The sequence below is a fragment of the Nyctereutes procyonoides genome, unplaced genomic scaffold, assembly GCF_905146905.1.
Source record: "Nyctereutes procyonoides isolate TBG_1078 unplaced genomic scaffold, NYPRO_anot_genome, whole genome shotgun sequence".
Lineage (NCBI taxonomy): Eukaryota > Metazoa > Chordata > Mammalia > Carnivora > Canidae > Nyctereutes > Nyctereutes procyonoides.
Window position 1 is genome coordinate 11,417,693 of NW_026575040.1, and position 16,119 is coordinate 11,433,811.

At 38.7% G+C, this 16,119-nt stretch overlaps 1 protein-coding gene across 4 annotated transcripts in view; it reads right to left on the bottom strand.

Annotated features, from left to right (window-relative positions):
• ZNF609 (zinc finger protein 609) overlaps positions 1-16,119 on the bottom strand; it is a 208,308-nt gene that overhangs the window by 12,412 nt on the left and 179,777 nt on the right. The gene's annotated exons all lie outside the window — the stretch shown is intronic.

Here is a 16,119-nt window from a genome sequence, read left to right on the forward strand (position 1 = left end):
CCTGGGTGGCTCAGTGGCTGAGCATGTGCCTGTGGCTCAGGGCGTGATTCCAGGGTCCAGGTTATTGGGCTTCCTGTGAAAGCCTGTTGCTCCCTCTGCCTATGTCTCTACCTTTCTCTCTGTGTCTCTCATGAATAAATAAAAATCTTAAAAAAAAAAAAAAGGGTTGCATGTCCTACTAAGCCAGGAGGTGCCCTGAAATTATTTACTTTTATGTTGTTATATTTATCAATCTTTCATGGCTTCCGAGTTTTCTGTCCTATTTCAAAAGGCTTTCCTTATTCCATCACTTCATTAATAGTTTTTTTCTTATGGTTTCTTTTAGTACTTTTACAGTTTGATTTTTTCATCTTTATTTTTTTTAAGATTTTATTTTTTTAAAAGATTTTTAAAAAAATTTATTCATGAGAGACTCAGAGAGAATAGCAGAGACATAGGCAGAGGGAGAAGCATGCTCTCTGTGGGGAGCCTCATGTGGGATTCGATTCTGGGATCACACCCTGAGCTGAAGACAGATGCTCAACTGCTGAGCCATCCAGGCACCCGATTTTATCTTTAAATCTTTTTTTTTAAATTTCATTTATTTATTTATTTATTTATTTATTTATTTATTTATTTATTTATTTATTTATTTATTTATTTATTATAGTCACAGAGAGAGAAAGAGAGAGAGGCAGAGACATAGGCAGAGGGAGAAACAGGCTCCATGCACCGGGAGCCCGATGTGGGATTCGATCCCGGGTCTCCAGGATCGCGCCCCGGGCCAAAGGCAGGCGCCAAACCGCTGCGCCACCCAGGGATCCCTATCTTTAAATCTTTAATCCATCTAGAAGTCAATCTGGCATAAAACTTTTTTTTTTAAAGTAATCTCCACATCCAACATGGGGCTCAAACTCATGACCCAGAGATCAAGAGTCCCAGATGCTCTATCGACTGAGCCACCCAGGCGCTCCTAAAACTTAACTTTTTGTTTTTGTGGCTTATCCTCTAAAGTATTTTTGGTTAGTTTCACATTTTAGTGAAGTCAAATATATTGAGCTTCTCCTTTATGGCTTATGGTTTTTACGTCTTATTACAGCCATAAATATTGTTCCCTGAGATATATTTTTTTAAGATTTTATTTATTTATTCATGACAGACAGAGAAAGAGAGAGAGAGAGAGAGAGAGAGGCAGAGATAGAGGCAGAGGGAGAACTAGGCTCCCTGTGGGGAGCTCAATGCTGGACTCGATTCCAGGATCCCGGGATCACACCCTGAGCCAAAGGCAGACCCTTAACCACTGAGTTACCAAGGCGTCCCCCATGAGATATTTTAAAGTTATTATTAACAAGCTATGGATCTTTTTTTTTAATTTTTTAATTTTAATTTTAATTTTTATTTATGATAGTCACACAGAGACAGAGACAGAGACAGAGACAGAGAGAGAGGCAGAGACATAGGCAGAGGGAGAAGCAGGCTCCATGCACCGGGAGCCCGACGTGGGATTCGATCCCGGGTCTCCAGGATCGCGCCCTGGGCCAAAGGCAGGCGCTAAACCGCTGCGCCACCCAAGGATCCCTATGGATCATTTTTAATGGTAGAAAAATGAAAAGGAGAATACTATGTTATGTGAAATTATATGTTATGTGACATGAATATAGTTTTATTGGAATCATAGCCACACTCAGTCATTTATGCATTGTCTATGCCTGATTTCATGCTGTAAGGGAGAGCTGAGTATCAACAGAGAGGCTGTGTGGCCTGCAAAGCTTAAAATATTTATTACCTGGCCCTTTATGGAACAAGTTTGCTAGCCTGTTTTTGATCTTTTTCTTTTCAAATATAGGCATTTAAAGGTATGAATTTCCCTCATAACCTACTTTAGCTGCATTCCACATGCTTTGATATGTTTTCATAATCATTCAGGTCAAAACATTTTCTCGTTTCCCTGGTGATTTCCTTTTTGACCCTGGTTATTTAGAAAAGTGTTGTCAAATCTTAAACTATCTGGGGATTTTCCAAATATCTTTTTGTTATTCTTTTTTTTTTAAAAGATTTTATTTATTCATAGACACACAGAGAGAGAGGCAGAGACACAGGCAGAGGGAGAAGCAGGCTCCATGCAGGGAGCCCGACGTGGAACTTGATCCCGGGTCTCCAGGATCACACCCCAGGCTGCAGGCAGCGCCAAACTGCTGCGCCACCGGGGCTGCCCTTGTTATTCATTTCTAATATAATTTGACTGTGGCAGAGAACATACTTTATATGATTTCAAATAGTCTGAAATATGATCTATCTTGAAGAATAGTCCATGTGTACCTGAAAAGAATATTTTAAAATGTATACTCTGCAGTTTTAGGGTGTTTTATAAATGACTGATAGTTATTCAAATCTACTATACTGCCACTAATTTTCTGCCACCTTATCAATTACTTGCCCCTTATTCTTGCTTGCTGGAATTCTATTTCTCTAGAAGTTGGACCTTCTATATTAATCCTCTTTTCTATCTTTCACTCCTATTTTCCATTCCTTTGTCTATATTCTAAGGCAGTTCCCTTCATCTTCTAAGTTATATTCTGGAATTTCCATTTTTACTACTGTAGTTTTAATTAAAAAAAGGCATCCTGGGGCGCCTGGGTGGCTCAGTCAGTGAAGCATCTGCCTTCAGCTCAGGCTATGATCCTGGGATCAGGACCCACATCAGGCTCCCTGCTCAGCAGACAGCCTGCTTCACCCTCTCCCTCTGCCCCTTCCCCCTGCTTATACTCTCTAATAAATAGATAAGATATTAAAAAAAAAAGAGGGGATCCTGTTCTTGTTCCATGGATGCAATATCTTATCTCTCCAAAGATATTTAGTTATAGTTGACCCTTGAACAACACAGGTTTGAAGTGTGTGGGTCATCTTATATATGGACTTACTTTTAAAAATATTGATTCATTTATTTGAGAGAGAGCATATGCATGCATATATGAGGTGGGAAGGAGCAGAGAGCATCTCAGGGAGACACCCTGCTGAGTGTGTAGCCCTAATCACAGGGCTTGATCTCATGACCCTGAGATTCTGACCTAAGCCAAAACCAAGGGTTGGACAAAACCAAAAGTCTGATGATTAACCCACTGAGCCAACCAGGTGCCTGGTTTTTTTTTTTTTTTAATAAATACAGTACCGTACTGTAAATGTATTTTATCATTTTTTAATTTTTAAAAATAAATTCCAAGGGGCCTGGGTGGCTCAGTCAGTTAAATGTCTGACTCTTGATTTCAGCTCATGTCATGATCTCGGGTCATGGGATGGAGCCCTGTTGGGTCTCCGTGCTTGGCACAGAGTCTGCTTGTCCCTCTCCCTCTCCCTGCTTGCTTTCACATGTACGTGTGTTGTTTCTCAAATAAATAAGTAAATAAAATTTAAAAATAAATAAATTGCAGTATAACTAATATACTGTGTTATATTAGTTTTGGATGTACAATATTGTGAATCAACAATTCTATCCATTACTCAGTGTTCATTATGATAAGTGTACTCCTTCTTATTTCTTGGCTCTCCTTCCTCCCAATCTCAGATAAGAAAACAAAGAAACAACACTAAAAAAAAAAAAACAAGCTTTCATTTTTTCAGGTCTCTTAAATCAGTACTTGTACATCTGCTTTCTAGTTTCCAAAGTTCTATTGATTATACTTGTTTGCAGTAGTCTTGTCTGTTTTTTCTTAAAGATAGATAGATAGATAAATAAATAAATAAATCTATCTATTTATTTGAGAGGGAGAGAGAGAGAGAAGAGAGAGAGAGAGAGAGCATGTGAGTGAGCACACACAGCAGGGGGACGGACAGAGGGAGAGGGAGAATCTCTAGCAGGAACCCTCTGTGGGGCTTGATCACACGACCCTGAGATCATGATCTGAGCCAAAGTGGGAGGCTTAACTGACTGAGTCACCCAGGTGCGTCTTGTCTGTTTTTAAAGAAACCTGTGAGTTTATACCTTAAAAACAAATCCCTTTACTGACATTTGAATGAGTTATAAAGGGAGAAACTGGGAGGTAAATATGTACTTTCAATCTACCATGTTTTACTAAAATAATGCATTTACTTTCATGTATTTAGTATACTTCAAATGTACCACCTACCCAAACAGGTTTCTAATTAGAATCTAATTCAGGAAAATCATCACTTATTGTATTTTCATTTACTGTCTCTCTGCCATTTTTTCAATCTCTTCTATATCCTAGGGCTCATGTCTGATATGTCTGAGAGCCTCTTGAGCCATTAACCCTCTATTTAAGGTATTTTTTCTCTTTGTGTTTGATTCTTCCAATTCATAATTTGTTCCTAGAATTTATCTAAGGTACTGAATTAAAAAAAATTTCAATGACTATAATACATATTTCAAAGACTATTATATATATTTTTTTATGATAGGCACACAGTGAGAGAGAGAGGGGCAGAGACACAGGCAGAGGGAGAAGCAGGTTCCATGCACCAGGAGCCCGACGTGGGATTCGATCCCGGGTCTCCAGGATCGTGCCCTGGGCCAAAGGCAGGCGCCAAACCGCTGCGCCACCCAGGGATCCCTCAAAGACTATTATTTCCAAATTTTAAACTGGTTAAATTTTCATAACTACATGACATTATTTAATTTCTGGCTCTTTGTTTAATAGACACTATTATTCTGTTTCTCTTTAAGAATTCTTTTTTTTTAAATTTTTAAAATGTTTTTAAAGATTTATTTATTTATTTATCAGAGAGAGAGAGAGAGAGAGAGAGGCAGAGACACAGGAGGAGGGAGAAGCAAGCTCCATGCCGGGAGCCCGATGTGGGACTCGATCCCAGGACTCCAGGATCGCGCCCTGGGCCAAAGGCAGGCGCTAAACCGCTGAGCCACCCAGGGATCCCCTCTTTAAGAATTCTAATTGGACTTATTATAGTAATTTTTTTTAAAGATTTTATTTATTTGACAGAGAGAGACAGAGCGCAAGCGCATAAGCAGGTGGAGCAGCAGGAAGGGACAGGGAGAAACAGGCTCCCTGCTGAGTAGGTTGCCTGATGTGGGGCTCCATACCAGGGATCATGACCTGAGCAGAAGGCAGACATTTAACCAACTGAGCCACCCAGGTACCTCGGACTTATTAGTCTCTATCTGACTGTACCATACTCTATTTTCATTAGGTGTTCATTTAACTCCCGGTGGTTAAATTTTTTAAATTACTTTTTACATTTTGAGATAATCATAGATTCACATACAGTTGTAAGAAATAACAGAGACCCCATTGAACCCTCACTCAGTTTCCCCTAATGGCAATGACACAATGAAGATACAAAATATGTCCATCAACACAAGGATACCTCCTTTTGCCCTTCTACAGCTTCACTCACTTCCCTCTCACACTCATTCCTTCTTAATTCCTGACAACCACTAATCTGTTATCTGTTTCTGTAATTGTGTCATTTCAATAATGTTATATAAATGGAATCAAACAGCACATAATGTTTTGGAACTGTTCCCCCCTCCCCTTTCCCAGCATATAATTATCTGGAGATTCATCCAAGTTGTTGCATGTATCAATTGTTCAGTCTTTTTTGCTGGTGACTGGTATGCCATAGTTTGGAGGTACCAGTTTGTTTTACCATCCACCTACTGAATGTGAAGGACATCTGGGTTGTTTCTAGTTTTTGGCTATTATGAATATAGCTGCCACAAACATTTCTGTACAGGCTTTTAGTGAAACTGACTCTTCGTATCCCTGAGATAAATACCCAGGAGTATAATCACTGGACCATTTATAGTTGCATATTTAGTTTTTAAAGAAATTGCCAAACTATTTTCCAGAGTAGCTATATATTCTTTTACATTCTCACCAGCAAAGCATTAGAGATTCAGTTTCATGGCATCTTTGCCAGTATTTGGCATTAACTTTTAATTTTAGTCATTCTAATACTTGTGTAGTAACGTCTCATATTGTAGTTTTAATTTGCATTTCTGTAGTGGCTAATGATGTTGAACATCTTTTTATGTGCTTATTTGCCATCTGAATATCCTCTTTGGTGAAATACCTGTTCATGTTTTTAGCCCATTTTCTGAGATTGTTTTCTATTGTTGAGTTTTAAGAGTTCTTTATATATTCTAGATACTAGTCCTTTGTTGGACATTTTTTTCTATTCTTTAGCTTGACTTTTTTTTTTTTTTAAGATTGTTTGTTTGTTTGTTTATGATAGACATAGAGAGAGGCAGAGACACAGGAGGAGGGAGAAGCAGGCTCCATGCCGGGAGCCTGACGTGGGACTCAATCCCAGGACTCCAGGATTGCGCCCTGGGCCAAAGGCAGGCACTAAACCGCTGAGCTACCCAGGGATCCCCTGACTTTTCATATCTTAACAAGGTCTTTCACAGATCAAACATTTTTAATTTTGATGAAATACAATTATCCATTTCCCTTTTTATGAACCATACTCTTGATGCCAATTCTAAGAACTCTTTGCCTAACCCTACTCCTTACTCCTTGCCTACTGAAGATTTCTTTTAGGTTTATGTTTTCTGTTTAAGTCCTTGATCCATTTTGAGTTAGTTTTTGTATGAGAGTCTTCTTCCTTTGTTTTGGTCCATGATGTCCACTTGTTCCAGCACCAGTTGTTGGAAAGGCTATCTTTCATCCCAAGAACTACTTTTGCACCTTTACCAAGATCAGCTGGGTGTAGTTGTGTGTCTATTCTGGGTTCTCTGTTTTGTTCCACTGGTCTGTGTCTGTCTGCCAATATCACAGCCTAGATTTCTGTGGCTATAAAATAAGTCTTAAAGTCAGGTAGTCTGATTCTTTCCGTTTGTTCTTTTTTTCAAAACTGTTTTAGCTGTTTTTGTTTCTTTGGCCTTGCCATATACATTTTAGAATAATCTTGTCTACATCTACAAAATATCTTGCTAGAATTTTGATAGTAATTAACATTAAATATGTGTATTAATTTGGGAAAATTTGACATCCTTACTCTATGCTCCTCCTTTATGTAGATCTTCTTCAATTTCTTTCATCAGTACTATATAGTTTCAACACACAAATCATGTAGGTATTTTGTTAGACTTACATCGAAGGATTTCACTTAAAAAAGATTTTATTTATTTTAGAGATAGAGAGTATACAAACGGGAAGGAGCAGAGGGAGAGGGAAATGCATACTCAACATGTATGAGTGCAGAGCCTGATGTGGGGCTTGATCCCATGACCCTGAGATCATGACCTGAGCCAAAACTGAGTCGGATACTTAACCAACTAAGTCACCCAGGCGCCCCAAGGATTTCACTTTTTTTGAGCTATTGTGAATGGTACTGTATTTTTAATTTCAGTGTCCATGTGTTCATAGCTAGCATAGACACAAAATAGATTTTTATGTTTATTCTATTCTTTCCTTCCTAATCTGCATGCCTTTTCCCCTTTTTCTTACCTTATTGCACTAGTTAGAACTTCTAGCACTACATAGAAAAAGGGTAGTGAGAGCAGACATCCTTGCTTTTTTCCCGTTCTTACTGGGGTAAACAATCACTCTTTCATTATTAAGTATAATGTTCGGCTCCATGTTGGGGACATACAAGGCAAAAAGAAAACCCAGAGAATTTACTATCATGTTGTTCTAAAGGATTTGAGGTCCCTGGATGGTCTGCATTCTTTTACCCACCTTCACAATCCTGTTATATTTCTTTCATATATAATATACAGGGTTTCTGGTTGTATTTAGTGGGAGAAATAGGGAAAAGTATGTCTACTCCATCGTCTCCAAAATGGAAGTTCTAGTTAATTTTTATTATCATTCTTAGCATTAGATTTCTATTATATAAAATTATACTTTGCAGGCTTTTTGAGTGGGATTTTTTTAAAAACTAATTAAGTTAGTTTTCTTCTCTGTTTATAGGTTTTGCAATTTCTTTCATCTAGTCCCCTAAAAACACAGCCTGAATAGGTCTTTTAATGGCCTCTGCCATTAGAAGAAATTTAGGATATCATAGTTCTAATCATTGTATGAGAAGGCAGATTGGCATACTTCTTCACAACTCCTTAGGCTTCCCTCCTCCCCACTCAATTAACTTTTGGAAATCTTTCATGAGGCTGGTTGGGGGATGGCATCTCCCCTGGCTTCTAAGTTCTATCTCTTTATGGGGCATTTTAGTATCTAGTTACCACTCAAAAAACTCATCTTTCAGGCACTGTTCTCTATTCTCCAGAGGCTAGTAGGCCCACAGTTTCACCTTTACCCAGTGACTTGAATCTCTTCTATTTTTGGTCCATGAAGGTGGTTATTTTGTTTTTGGGTCCAAATATGTTGATTTTCATTTTATATATTTTATTTCTTGCTATGTGTCTGAAACACAGGGGATGTGTCAAAAGTTTGAACATAGTAAATCATCTTGATTGGAAGTCCCAAAGCACATTTTCTAATATATCTACAGAGTAAGTCTGGGAACTCTAGAATTAGCCTTTTCTTTGTCTTTGGTCATATACTAATAAAATATAATTTCTACCCAGCACTCCCAGGGCACATTTGTAGTAATTCACCTATATTCATTTTCTTCTTTGATGTGGAATGCTATCTAAAGATCAATGGACTTGGAATTAGAAAACCTTAGTCCAAATCCTCACTCTGTTACAGTGTAACCTTGGTCAAGTCACTTAACCTCTATGACTCTCAGATTTTTAATCAATACTCCAGGATTAAAACAGAAATAAATAAGATTATTAACTAGCCCACAGGAGGCTTTAAATAAGTCCAAAGAGAGTGCTTTAGACAAAACCATAGAGCATCAGTACTTGAACCCTGAATTGTGAGCATGACTTTAAATAAGACCTTGTTTAGTCCCTGTTTTCTTTCAAAATTTTTTAATTTTTATTTATTATTATTTATGATAGTCACAGAAAGAGAAAGAGAGAGAGGCAGAGACATAGGCAGAGGGAGAAGCAGGCTCCATGCACCGGGAGCCCGACGTGGGATTCGATCCCGGGTCTCCAGGATCGCGCCCTGGGCCAAAGGCAGGCACCAAACCGCTGCGCCACCCAGGGATCCCCCCTGTTTTCTTTCAAAAAGCAATTTTAGGATGCTGGATCATAAAACCAGATCAGACAAGGGAGCTGGAAGGAAAAAAAATAAAAATAAAAGGATTACCCTACCAGAAAGTCTCACTGATGAAATTAGGGCAAAAAAGAACTTTGGGTTAACCAAATGGATTCTAATTCAAACATTTATTGCACATCTATTATGCACCAGGTGTTTTCATACTCATGATCTTATCAAATATTCACAGCCTTGTTCACTTTTTTTAACAAGGCAGGCCATACAGAGAAAGCACAATCTTTCCAATAATCCTGATCATACAGTGATTGTTACAGCTACTCTGCAAACAAGGAAATGAGCGCTAAGAAAGGTTAAGTAATTTATCAAAGATCTCATTATTTATTAGTGGTCAAGGTATTACACAATTATCTGTAATGGATTATGACACTATACCTAGTTTCCTTAAAATGTCCCTTTATTTTCATCTTAGATAAAAGACACATACAGGATTGTAGGGGGCCATGAGAGGAAAAGAATAGAATTCCTACCCCTTTCCAAGGCCCTGGAATCTTTTTTTTTTTTAATATTTTATTTACTTATTCATGAGAGAGAGAGAGAGAGAGAGAGAGAGATAGAGGCAGAGACACAGGCAGAGGGAGAAGCAGGCTCCATGCAGGGAGCCAGATGTGGGACTCGATCCCCAGGCTCCAGGATCACACCCTGGGCTGAAGGCGGTGCTAAATCACTGAGCCACCCAGGCTGCCAAGGCCCTGGAATCTTAGGGGAAATGGCAAACCTCCTAAGAAAGCAATTAGGCTAAATAAATTCTTTATGGCCATTAGCAAAGTGAATTCAAATAGATGTCTCCTCCCAGTGGTGGGCTCCTCTGATTACTGCATTACCAATTTTAATAGGAAAAGAGTCCATTTATTTCTAAACAATGTAAGACTTAGAGATAGGCACCTCATTAATAAGGGCAGATGAGCACAGCTGCATATAGAAAGCAGCCGTACAATTTGAAGATAAATGTTACTCCTACGCTTGAAACAGCCGGGCAGGAACACATGTTTATAAATCTGTCTTCCTCCTCTGGTATAATCTGCAAACCTTAGCAATAATGAATGAGCTGAAAAGAAGACAGGTCAGATAAAGTGCTGGAAATGAGAGGGGAAGCAGAAAAATTCTAATATGGAAAAACAAAATGGAGGCTTGTTTAAATGTCAAAGCAAACACATTTTTCTGAAGTGTAACTCTTTTCCTACAAGGTTCTGAGTTGAGACAGCTGGAAGAATAAGAGGACAGGAAGGAAAAAGCAGAAAATAACACTTAATGGAGTTAGTTTCTCTATTAGGGTAGCATGTAGACTGCAGAGAAAGAGAAAAATTGGTTTCTATTTTATAAAGTTTTTTTTTTTTTAAAGATTTATTTATTTATTTATTCATTCATAGAGAGCGAGAGAGAGGCAGAGACACAGGCAGAGGGAGAAGCAGGCTCCACGCAGGGAGCCTGACGTGGGACTCGATCCCGGGTCTCCAGGATCACACCCCGGGCTGCAGGCGGCGCCAAACCGCTGCGCCACCGGGGCTGCCCAAAGTTTTTTTTTTTTTTTTTAAAACAAGATCTGCCACTTTATTGAGATGTTTTTGTTTTGTTTTAAGTAATCTCAATGTCCAACATGGGGGCTGAATTCACAACCCCAAGATCAAGAGTCGCATGCTCTACCAACTGAGCCAGCCAGGCACCCCCAAAAGCTTCCTATTTTAAATCAGTGTTCACAAAATAAGGAAAGGCTTGGCATATTTCAAGATAATAATGCTAAAAATAGTAGTAATAAACAGTGCTTTGTTTGTTTCTCTAGGTGGTTATCTTCCAAGGGTCTTATAGACATAATCTCATTAAGCAATATTGAATTTTAGGATGCTGAATATTCTCCGTTCTTACAGGTGATGGATACCAGAGCAAAGTGAAGGGGAAATGACTTAGGTATGAGGCAGCAGTCAGGCTCTGCCCAGTCTCAGGAGGAATGCAGTGTTGAGAAAACACCCAATCCCAAAGCAGCACTGCTCTGTTCCAGAGGACAATTCAGTCTCAAAACAGTTGCACAGCCTAGACTGATCCAAGCACAATAGTGGAAAGAGTAAATGTTACCACTGGGGCTTTCATTTTTACCACTTCTGCTAGCACCTTCTTTCTCTCAGGGATCTAGTACCTTCATGCTCAGGTGACTACTCTCTTCATTTTTTTTTTTTTAAACACATTTTGGAAAGATTTTATTTATCAGAGCAAGCACACACACACACATGCAGGGGAAGGGGTATAGGGAGAAAGGCAGAGGGAGAGAATCTACTCCCTGCTGAGTGTAGAGCCCAACATAGCCGATCTCAGGACTCTGAGAGCATGACCTGAGCCACAGTTAGATGCTCAACCAACAGCCACACAGGTGCCTCCTGGGATTACTTTTCAAAAAGCACATACTCTTTGACCCAACAATTCCTCTTGTAGGTATTTACCCATAAAAATTCTCAGGGTACAATATGAATGAGGTATTTTCTGCAGCAATGTTTAACAGCAAAAAATGTAAATCAAACTAAATGTCCTTCAATGAGGGACCAATTAAATCCATTTTTGTACATCCACACAAAGAAATACTATGCAGCCGTTAAAAAGAACAAAGCAACTATAAACTGCTATGGAACAAATCTTAAGTGGAAAAGAAGCAAGATATAAAACAGTAACCATAGTTATGTTACCATCTGTATATAAAAAAAAGTATATAAATATGTAAAAGTGCATAGAAGGTCTCTGGAAGGATAAACAAACTAGCAATAGCAGTCTTATCCAGGGAGGGAAACTGAGTGGCTGGGTTTCAGACAAGGGAAACTTGTTTTTCATTGTATACTCATTTTTACCTTTGAATTTTGCACCATGTGCATGTTTTACATATTAAAAAATAAATATAAAAAGTTATTAATTTTGGTAGGGAGAATTTCAAAGTGTTCTAAAAAGTCTCCTTTTAGGGGCACCTGGGTGGCTCAGTCAGTTAAATGTGCAACTTTTGATTTCGGCTCAGGTTACGATCTCAGTGTTGTGAGATGGAGCCCCACGTCATGGAGCCTGCTTCATATTTCTTTTTCTCCTTCTTCATCTGTCCCTCTGTACCAACCCTTTCTCTAAAAAGCAAAAACAGAGCAACAAAAAACTTTTTGGGCAAAAGTGCAGGCAATACTGGACTTGAAAAGGGCACGTAAGTGGCAGGACAGACACTATCTCTGAAAAAACCTGTCCTGTTTCTTTTATATGGGCACCTTCTCTTTACTCAGTTTAGAGGACCAGGGTGATTGTGGCAGAATATGTCCACAAATTATTTGATATTTCTCCCTTCAAAAAGGTGAGGCCTAATTCTCCTCACCTTGAGTGTGGGTTGTACTCAGAAGCCACTTGCTTCTAATAAACAGAATGTGGTGGAAGCAGTGTGCATGACTTAGAGTAGGTGATAGAAGGGACTGTGGCCCCCTCTTTGCTTCTTGGGTTACTTCTCTTGGGGAAGCCATCTGCTGTGATGTGAGGACTCTCAAGCAGGCCACCCTATGGAGAGGTCCATGAGACTAGAAACTGAGGCCTCCTGCCAATAGCCATGTGAGTAAGCCACCTTGGAAGGGATTCCTCCAGGGTTTGATAAGCTTTCAGATGATGGCAGCCCCAGGTAGCATCTTCACTGCAACCTCCGGAGAGACCCTGAGACAAAACCAGCCACCTAAGCTACTCTTGATCCATAGAAACTACAGGAGATAATATTGATTTAAGCTTTGGGGGTAATTTGTTACAATAGATAACCCAGGGCATTGTCTTACTCTGAGTAGACAAAGAATTCATTTAACTTATTTATTACTTCCTGGAGCAAATATTTACTGACCCTCTATTATTTGCCAGACATTATGCTAAGTATTCAAGGTAAAACAAACAAACAAACAATTACAAAGATACCAGGGTCCATTCCTGGGTTGGAACCAAGTACTTATTAAAAGCCTACTCTGTGGAATTCACTGGACAAGGTACTGAAGAACAGAGGTTAATAAGTCCAGCTCCTTGTCCCCAACAATAAGGGACTGAGAAAGGGAAAGGGCAGGAGGAAGAACTCACAAGTTACCCAACTACTCTAGTAGGCTTGAATTTTCAAATGGAAACATTAGCATTTGCCTATATGCTATTTTTATTTATTTTTATTATTTTTTAAAAGATTTTATCTATCTATCTATCTATCTATCTATCTATCTATCTATCATCTATCATCTTTTTGAGAGAGCGCAAGAATGCACACACGCACAAGCTGGGGGAGTGGCAGGCAAAGGGAGAGGGAGAAGCAGGCTCCCCATGGAGCAGGGAGCCTGATGTAGGGCTCCATCCTAGGACCCTGAGATCATGACCTGAGCCAAAGGCAGACGCTTAACTGACTGAGGCACCCAGGCACCCCTATATGCTACTTTTAAATCTTATTTCAATCCCAATTTTCAATCCTGGTTGATGTTGACAACTACTCCCTGGATAAAAAGCAGGTTAGCATTCATGTATCTCTCTTTCTCTTTTTCATTATTCATTCATTCAACAAATGAACATCTACTCTGGGCCAGTTGCTGTCTGAAGTGATGGGATATAGCAATGCACAAAACTGACAGTCCTTGCTCTTATATGCAACTTATATTCAAATGATGGGAGATAGACAATAAATAAAAGAACAAGTAAATATGTTAGACAGTGGTATGCTCTATGGAGAAAAATAAAGCAGAAGCAGACGAAAAGAGAATGTGAGGGGTGGGGATGTTGCTATTTTACAAAGGAGGTCAACATTGAAAAGGTGACATACAAGGTGAGACACCTGACAGAGGGGAGACAGTGAGTTGCGTGGAGATTAGAATGACGAACATTTAGGTAGAAGAAAATGCAGGACCTTTAATGGGAATGTGCCTGGTATGTTTTGAGGAACAGCAAAGTGGATATGAGGCTACAGTGGAATGAGAAAAAGATGAAGTCAGGGAGATGAGGGCAGGCCACATCAGGCAGATTAGGGACTGAAGGACACAAACAGGCAGCAAATTGGGTTTGGCACCAAGGCCATAGTTTCCTAACTCCTAACTCCATGCAGGGCAAATGATGGAAGCTGGAAGGAAAGTGTATATTTCCTCAGGCCTGGGTCTCAGCTGCATTCTCCCACTAAAACAAAGCTGTGAGAGCTAACTTGATATTAGGCACTCAGAAGTTGTTAAACAGATAAAATGAAAAGCAGTTTGGGACCCAAAATAACAATTACTTAACTGTTTCTATAGAAAAATGGGTTGAGTCCCCAAAAACAGTTCTGGAGATCAACTCTGGAAAACAAGCCATTTATAAGCTGAGGACTCTCCATATACAGAGGATATTTTAATCTTTTTCTTGATGACCCAGGGAATTATTCTAGATATAATTATCTATGGTATGGTAAAGAGGTGTCCCTTTTAAAGGTTTGATGCCTGGCTGGCTCAGTCAGTGGAGCATGGAACTCTTGATTTCAGGGTTGTGAGTTTGAGGTCCATGTTGGGGGTAGAGTTTACTTTAAAAAAATAATAACCTATTAAAAAAAAAGGCTACTGGAGTATTAAGGCTTAATGACCCTCTATTAATTACAACCAAATTGCTCTGTTAAGTTTTTGTTTGGCTTTTCAGTCTCCTCTTTGGTTGTCAGCAGTCATTTTTTCTTGTCATTAATAGGTCTACTTTTCACAGTAGCAATCGTCCCCTTATCACCAACTTTTGTGTCTCATCCAACTTCCTTCTTGTAATCTACTCTAGAGAAAATCAGGGAGTCAACACTGAGACAGCTCAATCATCAGCCCTATAGGTCCTTTTATCTCACTTCATGGCCACATACATTCTACATCCATTAATGCCGTGATTCTCTTAAGAGTCTGTTATATTTGAGTTCAAAGTCCATGGGGAGGGGTGCCTGGCTGGCTTAATCAGTAAAACATATGATTCTTGATCTCAGGATTGTGAGTTCAAGCCCCAAATTGGGTGTAGAGATTGCTAAAAATAAAAAAATATTTAAAAACAAATGACAACAACAAAAAACACAGTTCATGGAGGAAAATTCTACAGCTGGTAGACAAAGGAATCAGTCAGACAAAACCATTTCTGGTAACTCCCTATAATTAGTTTGTTAGTGAGCTTTGAATTTAGTATTCTATGTGTGTGTGGCCAATATCCAATAAACATAATTTTTAAAACTGAAGACTTGTTTTTATTCCTGTTTTAAGTATGCTATTTCTACCAATGGGCAATGAGGGTTTCAGTAAAAATGCCAAGAATGCTTAGGCATGGCTACAAAATGAAACATACATCTTTAAGTCTCTCCTAGACAGAGAAATTAAAAAGCACTGCTTAAGGGCAGTGGTTCTCCAAGTATGATTCTGGGACCCCTGGAAGTTCCAAAGATAGTTTCAAGGGCTCTGCAAAATCAAACTGTTTTCATAATAATACTAAAACAAATTTGTCTTTTATTTTCATTCTATCCTGAATAAGAGGTTTTTTTAGAGGCTATATATAACATGTGATATTTCAACAAATCAATATGTAAGTATAGATGAAAATCTAGCTCATCTTCTATTAGGCCATACATTTAAGACATTTGTAAAAACATTTAAAACATTCTTCTCACTAAATATTTTTGTTTTAGAAACTATATTTTTCATAAACCTACATTAACATATAATAGGTTTCTTACTATTGTTTTTAAATGGGTTAAAAACTACATAATTTAACAGTTTCTTAATTCCTGTTATGGTAAATATAAAGAGATACAATATCAATAGATACAAACAAAAGCTCTTAGAAGTCTTTAATATTTAGCTGTCTATTTATTTAGTAATCTCTACTCCCAATGTAAGGTTCAAACTTACAACCTGAGATCAAGAGTCACATGCTCTTCCAACTAAGGCCAGCCAGGCACCCGCTGAATAATTTTTAAGAGTGAAAGGAGTCTTGAATACAAAACCTATTAGAACTGATGACTTAAGGCATAAAATCCAGCCACTGTTTCACTTCTGCCTTTTTCTTTTTCTTTTCACACACACACACACACACG